Here is a 7,844-nt window from a genome sequence, read left to right as displayed (position 1 = left end):
TCTCCCATCTTCTCTCTCTACCCCATCTACTGTAATTCATTTTTCTCTAGTTTTTTTTCCCTTTCCCCTCACATCCTCTTATATGTAATTTTGTATAACAATGAGGGTCTCCTTCCATTTCCATGCAATTCCCCTTCTCTCTCCCTTTCCCTCCCACCTCTCGTCCCTGTTAAATGGTAATCTTCTTCTCATGCTTGTGCCATTTAATTTTGAAATAGTTTACATATTGGGGTGGGGTTCTATATATCTTAAGGTGGTTGATTTATAAATCATGCAGGAACACAGTCTGCATGATTTCAAATTTTAAAAAAGTAACGGAAATACTTTTTATATTGATTGTATTGGTTACATACGTGTCAAAATTGATCAAATTGCATACTTCAAATATGTGCGTTTTATTGTACTTCAATTTTACCTTGATAAATCTATGGAAAAATAAATATCTCAATAAAGTCATTTACAACTGAATTTGCATTAATAATATTTTAATGATCAATTTACATTCATAATCATGTTTTTACAAAAAATTAAAATTAGATCAGAATCTAGAAGTATCCAAACTCTTCCCTTTTCAGTACATAGTACATACTTTACAAACCTTCATATGTGATTGTTTTAAATTAGTTTATTTACAAACCATATTATATCATTTTTTTTTAGTACTGGGGATTGAACCCAGGACCTTCCACATGCTAAGTAAGTGATCTACCACTGAACTATACCCTCCATCCTAATTACACTATTTATTATGTACATGGTAAAATATAGCCCCATAAAGGATTTTCTTTTTTTTTGCTTGTTTTTGTTTTTGTTTGTTTTGTATGGCGCTGAAGATCTAACCCGGGGTTTAATGCATGCTAGACAAGGGCCCTACCACTGAGCTATACCTTTAGAGATTTTTAAAGTGTGAGATATATATATCATATAAGTCAAAATGGAAACAATTCTCTTCTACCTGATAGTGGAGTATTTTGCATATGACTGAGGTTGGTGAGGCAGTTATCCTAACAGTTCTCTGACTCTTGACCATCAAGGAGAGAAAGACAAACTGATCGGTGCTCTGGCACTGTGGCACAGTGGAACAAGCCCAATCCTGCATTTGAAAACTGCTCTTCCGTCTATGGCTGGTATGGCCCTGGCAAGTATCTTAATCTTGTTGAGCCTCAGGATCCTCTTCCATCAAAGGAGGGTGATTATATCTACAAATGGCACTGTCTATAATCACAGTGCTTGTATTATCATTACTTAGAGCTGACAGAAGCTTTGAAAGGTCACCTAGGACTCTGTGCCTAGAAAGATATAGACTTCAGGACTTTTGAATCTGGGAGACTTGCCAAAAGCCACGGGGCTGGCTAATGACAAATTTAGGATCATTTTGGTCACCACTGAGGTTGACTGCCTCAAGAGATACGCAGTCAGATAAAGTTTTCCTGGGACTGAGAATATAAATTCCACTATAAATTTCCTACACACATGGTTGCTCTGTGTGTAAATTACATAGAGGTACAATTAGAAGTTACCCATATCTTATCTTACTAAATAATTTTTTAAAACACACACATAGAGAGCTGGGCACAGTGGTGCACACAAGTCTGTGATCCCGGCAACTCAGGAGGCCAAGGTAGAAGGATCACAAATTGAAGGCCTGTCTCAGCAACTTAGTGAGACCTTGTTTCAAAATAAAATTAAGTCCTTCACTGCCACCCTTCTGCCATGGTGTTCTGCATCATCTTGGGCCCAAAACTATGGAGTGGGCCCACCATGGACTGAACCTCTGAAACTGTGAGACTAAAATAAACTTTTCTTCTTCTTAAAATTTTTTTAAAATTAAACTAAATTTAAAAGGGCTGGAGATGTAACTCAGTAGTAGAACACTTGGTTAGCATATGTGAAGCCATGGATTCAATCACCAGCTCTACCACACACACACACACACACACACACACACACACATACACGCTTCCCACATAGTAAAAACATGTCCTATTATCAGTACCAAAAATGCAATGTATTTATTCAGTGGGGAAAGATCCAGTCTAGATGGAATATTACCTATATCTAGTCCCAGTTGTGACATGGACAAGTCATTTGATCACTCTATATCTTATTTTCCTCATTTGTTAAGCAGGAGTGATATTATTTACACTTATTACAAGAACTACATGCAATAATGCATATTGGTGAAAGGAGTCTACAAATAACAATCATTATTTTTAATGTCCCCTCAACAAGAGCAAAATTACACAATACACACATTTGAGAATTCAGTATCCTCCCAGCCCCATCCGAAAGGCCTGGTTCCTTAAGAGAAGAAAACAAGGAACATTCCACCTACTACAAATGGTCTCACTAACAAAAGCACTTACATTTTCTGTCTTCTCTGACCCCAAGAGAAGGACTGGCCCCAGGCCTAGGTCTGGTCTGAGCTATTCCTTATCTGCAACCCCAGGGCTTCTGGCCTATGGCCCAAGCTGATAGTTTGCTCAGGATGAGCCTTGGAATTCCAGATGGCAAGGTCACAGTATTTCCTATCACAATATTTCCCGTTTGACCTGTCCCTGACCTAGATGTTTTAGTCCTTAAGAAACCATCTGCCTTGACTTAGCTGTTTGGAGCTGTAGTCCTTTACTGGCACTGATGCCTTCTCAGATAAGAATAAAGACCATATTATAGGCCTACTAGGGTGCAAGGTATTTACATACATTATTTTCACTCCTTACAACATCCTGTGAAGTAGGATTATTCTTCTGCTTTACAGTTATGGAAACTGAGAGATCCGAGAAGTTTAGAAATCTCCCAATGCCACACAGCTAGGAAAGAGAAATGCCCTAATAACCAGTTCAGTGGGGCTCAAAATCATTTGTTCTTTCCTAAACACCTCCAATCCTGACTCTTCACTTAGTTCCTGCCTAGGATACCCGAGGATTCTGGATCCTGCTTCCATTTTTGCTTGTGGGGACCTGCCAGGAACCCCCCACAGTTATCATCCTGCTTCTAGACTTACACCACACCTACATACTAACTACTCACACTTACATTTCCTACCTGTGTGTACCCTGACTTCCTGCTTGCCTGGCATTTGTAGAAGATAATTAGGAAGCATAAACTCACTATGCTATCCTAAGAGTGAACTTAGAATGGGTAACTGTTTCCATCATTAAAAGAATATCCAGAGAAATATGCCAGACTCCCATAATCCATTAGTTCTAATTAGACTGTAATCACACATGCTTCTTTCTCTTCCTGTCCAAGGATAGAACACATATCACAAGTGGGATTTGTTTAAGCCAGCATTATTCTGTAAAGTGCGAAGGATGGAGAAAACACACGCTCTATGTTAATACTTCAACAAGGCACTGTGTGTCACTTTGGCATTATTATTATTTCTTTTCTGTATCAAAACTATGATGGGAAAAAATGAGAAGATGTTAGTTAAAGGATACAAACTTTCAGTTATGAGATGAGTAAGGAACTGGGGGTGTTGCTCAGTGGTAAAGCACTTGCCTAGTGTGGTCTAGGCCCTGGGTTCCATCCCTAGAACTGGGAAAAAAATTAGTTGGCTTGTAGAAATCTTTCAGAATGTGTATGTGTACCAAAACATCACATTACAGACCTTAAATATACACAATTTTTATTTGTCATGTATGGCTGAGGGTGTAGCTCAGTGGTAGAGCACTTGCCTAGCATATGCAAAGCCCTGGGTTTAATTCCCAGCACCAGCAGAAAGAAAATTAGGGTTTGGGCAGAGCATGTGTGTGCAAGACACTGAGTGTAATCCTCACTTTCAAAAAAATTAAACCTCAATAAAGAAAATAACACCACAAACTTCATATACTTATGAGGAACAGTAGCAAGCACCCGACCACTGTGTGCAACAGGCAAATTACCAAGAGAATCTTAAAGAGTAGAGATCAGAACTAATTAGCATCAGTGCCCTAGCAAAACAGCCAGAATCCACTCAAAACTTCAGACTTCAAAGAGGACAATAGTTGGTTTCCACATAAGTTCCCATCAATGTTGACAGGGTCAGGGATGTCACCGTGTGTTGGCCCTTTTTCATGACTTACTGCTATAATAATGTATGCCTAGAGATTTTCATGCCAAAGAATCACTCTGATTGTTTTTAATTTGCAATCAAGAAACATCAGAAGTCTTTCAGTTAAATACAGAAACTGGCCTTTATATGTTCTTAAGCCTCCAAGGGGATGGCCCCTATTTGGTGTCATCACATAACTGTTCAATAAATATTAGCTGCAATTATTTACTTGTTGTTGTTGCTGTTGTTGTTGAAGAACTATGGTTTTTTAGGTACAGTAGCAGACACTTGTAGTCCCAGTTCCTCAGGAAGCTTAGGTAGGAGGTTTGCAAGTTCAAGCCCAGCCTGGGCAATTTAGCAAACACATATCTCAAAATTTTGGAAAAAAAAAAATATTTTTTTTAAAAGGCTGGGGTTGTAACTCGGAGGATGAGCACCACTGGATCCAATACCTGGTACCACAAGAAAGACAGAGAGAGAGAAGAAGGAAGGAAGGAAGGAAGGAAGATTAAAAATAGCTTGGGGGAAGACCATCCATTAAATTTTTTTAATAAAAAATCCCCTGATTGTTCTAAGAAATTTTGATTAAAAATTAATTGCTCCATACCAAACCTCTTCTACAGTAATCACAGCTTTATATCATTGGTTAACAACACAAGGATTGCTAGGAATGAATATTTTAACAATACACTGTTAAAGGATACTTTTCAAAAAAAGGTAAAATCATGCTTTCATACAGATATAAAAATGAACATATAAGAAGACTAACTAAGCAATAAAGCTGGGGAGATGTTACACCCAGCTTAAAAAATAATTAAAAAAAAACACGAATTCATGTTATTCCAACATTTAAATTAGTGTTCAAACAGAGGCAAAAGTAGCATCCTCCCCAGTGGGAGAGAATAGTCAATTAGAACCTTACTAGATAAGAGATAATCTGCATGTCTACTGACAAGAATGGTTTTATATTAATTTAGTTATCAATACTAAGGTCTTTTCCAATCTCATACATAAAAATATCACTCCATGTTCAACAACAGTAGTAAATACAAGTATAGTACATATAGTTGGTTTCAGAATGCTGATTCAACCATTGTATTGTAGGTTTCCTGAGGAGTTACCACCCAAAATTATTTATTTGGAATATTGCTCTTTCTGCGTCTAAATATGGTTCATTTTTTACCACAAGACTAGGATCTGTAAATCTGGAGAGAAGGAGAGAGAGAGAGAGAGAGAGAGAGAGAGAGAGAGAGAGCGAGCACACTCCTGGCACTATAATTAAGGTAATGTTAATTTGTAACTATAATGCCCCAAATTCATATAAGCATTTAAACTGCCACCTGATCAATGATGAAAGTCCTCCTCTAGCATCTGTCTGGGGCCATCTGACTTTGATTTTTTCTTTCTTTCTTTCTTTCTTTTTTTAAATATGGCTCAACCAACTGAGATCTCATGAGTCTACCAACTAAAGAAAGTGATAATTCTCCTCTAGTCACCCCAGTTGCTAAAATGGAGTCAACTAACATGTCTACACCTACTTGCCTAACTCAGAAATCTGCAGTCCAGAAAGATAGAGAATATTTCAGTCAGTTGGTGATTACTGTTAGGTTTGTCTCTTCAATGGAAACAAGAGGCAAAAATATTCATTGTCAAAAAAAAAAAAAAAAAGGGGGGCTGGGCTGTAGCTCAGTGGTAGAGTGCTTGCCTAACATGTGAGACACTGGGTTTGATCCTCAGCACCACATAAAAATAAATAATAAAAACAAAGTTATAAAAGAAATAAACAAACAAAGCCCAGTCAGGACAACCTTACAAATGGCACCTCACTCCTTTCCTCTAAGCCAATTGAGGTCAATGGAAATATATACCACAGACCTGCCTGATAATGACGTAAGTGAGGAGAATATTTTTAAAATATTAAATTGATGCAGTTTTGGTCTCCCTACTCCTAGTAAATCCTAGTCCCTGAAGCTTCCTATTTACCCAGCCTAGAACAAAGAAGCCACCTGAATTGCTCATGAGCTCACAGAAGACATGCAATCTGAAAGTCCAAGGGGTTGAATTGCAAGTGCTTGAGAAAGTACAATGATTGTTTTGTTTTGAATTGAAATAGGATTTGACTTTAGAAGCTCAGCTAAGGCCTAAAAGACTAAGCACAGAGTTTTATACTTGCCATAGCAATGGTGCAATATAAAGTAAGGGCAGATCGTTACCCCTTATAAGGAGGATAAAAGACCTTCCTTAAATTGAGCGGGGAGGAGAAATGTTCAATGCAAGTGAAAGGTCTGCTTGTTCCCTCCTTACTCCTTTCACCTTGGATGAAATTCAGGCAATTCCAAACTTTCCCGGTCATTTTTAAATAATTACAAGCAAATACGGTCACACCAAATTGCAAACAAAGTCTCAACTGGGAAATGAAATTGTGCAATTTCAAGTAATTACCAAAACACTGAATTTGATACAATGGCATACATACATATGTACATATGTGTGTGTGTATATAGTTGTTGATGGACCTTTATTTTATTTTATTGCTTTATTTATATGCAGTGCTGAGAATCAAACCTGGTCCCTCACACATTGCTAGGCAAGCACTCTCCCACAACCCCAGCCCAGCTAAAACTATTCTTTCAACTGGAGTCTGTAGGTCATAATCAAAGAACAGAACATGGTCCAGTTTTCCTTCCCTAGGTTTCTACCACTTCCCCTAGCTTCGTTGCTTTCATCCCATATTTTCTGACTCCTCAAGGGTCAAAGCAGGAGGGGAAAAAAGGGAGGAAAGGACCTAGGAAAGAGAGAAGGGAAGTTTGGCGTTTGTTTGTTAGTTTGTTTTGGTTTGCTTTGGTTTGCTTTGAGGCAGAGTCTCACTAATTTTCCAGGCTGGCCTCCTGCCAGGAGATTCTCCTGCCTCAGCCTCCCAAATCACTGGAATTATTGGTGTGCACCACTGCACCTGACAAAAAGTTACTTCTTGGTTGGGAATGTCATAAGATAGTCTCACACATGCTTAAAGCTGCCTTTGAAATTTTTCTGAGAGTCCTTTCAGAGATCCAGGAATACTCAATTGTGTTTCCAGCTGCTCAACCCTGAGTATTCCAGAGTTGTTGATTTTCTCTCGGGTTCCCATCACTCAGTCCAGGCTTGGACAAGATTTCAAAGAGGCCCAGGCCTGCTCTTTCTTCCAAGTGGCCACATCTGGTCAAGGAAGCATGCATGCATCTTTTTGTTTTTTTAAGGAGATTATATTTTTTAGATATACATGACAGTACAGTGTATTTTGACATATAACACATACATGAAGTGTAACTTCCCATTCTTCTGGTTGTACATGATGTGGAGTTTCACTGGTTGTGTATTCGTACACAAACATAGTGAAAGATATGTCCATTTCATTCTACTGCCTTTCCTATTCCCATCCCACCTCCATTCCCTTCATTTCCCTTTGTCTAATCCAAATGAACTTCTATTCTTCCCTCTCCCTTATTGTATGTTAGCATCTGCATATCAGAGAGAATATTTGGCCTTGGTTTTGGGGGATGGGCTTATTTCACTTAGCATAATAGTCTCCAGTGCCATCCATTTACCAGCAAATGCCATAATTTCTTTCTTCTTTATGGCTGAGCAATACTCCATTATGTGCACCTAGAACATTTTCTTTATCCATCTGTTGGTTGGTTCCATAGCTTAGGTATTGTGAATTGAACTGCTATAAACATTGATTTGGCTGCATCACTGTAGTATGCTGATTTTAAATCTTTTGGGTATGTGCTGAGGAGTGAGATAATTGAGTCAAATGGTAGAGTTTTCT

At 38.3% G+C, this 7,844-nt stretch overlaps 1 non-coding gene across 1 annotated transcript; it reads left to right on the top strand.

Annotated features, from left to right (window-relative positions):
• Positions 1–3,647: 3,647 nt before the first annotated feature.
• Trnaa-agc (transfer RNA alanine (anticodon AGC)) lies at positions 3,648–3,722 on the top strand. The gene has a single exon. It is a non-coding gene; the product is annotated as a tRNA-Ala (tRNA).
• Positions 3,723–7,844: the final 4,122 nt, after the last annotated feature.

The sequence above is a fragment of the Marmota flaviventris genome, chromosome 11 (assembly GCF_047511675.1).
Source record: "Marmota flaviventris isolate mMarFla1 chromosome 11, mMarFla1.hap1, whole genome shotgun sequence".
NCBI classification, from domain to species: domain Eukaryota; kingdom Metazoa; phylum Chordata; class Mammalia; order Rodentia; family Sciuridae; genus Marmota; species Marmota flaviventris.
The sequence above is the reverse complement of the archived record's forward strand: the minus strand, read 5'-3'. Positions and strand labels throughout refer to the sequence as shown.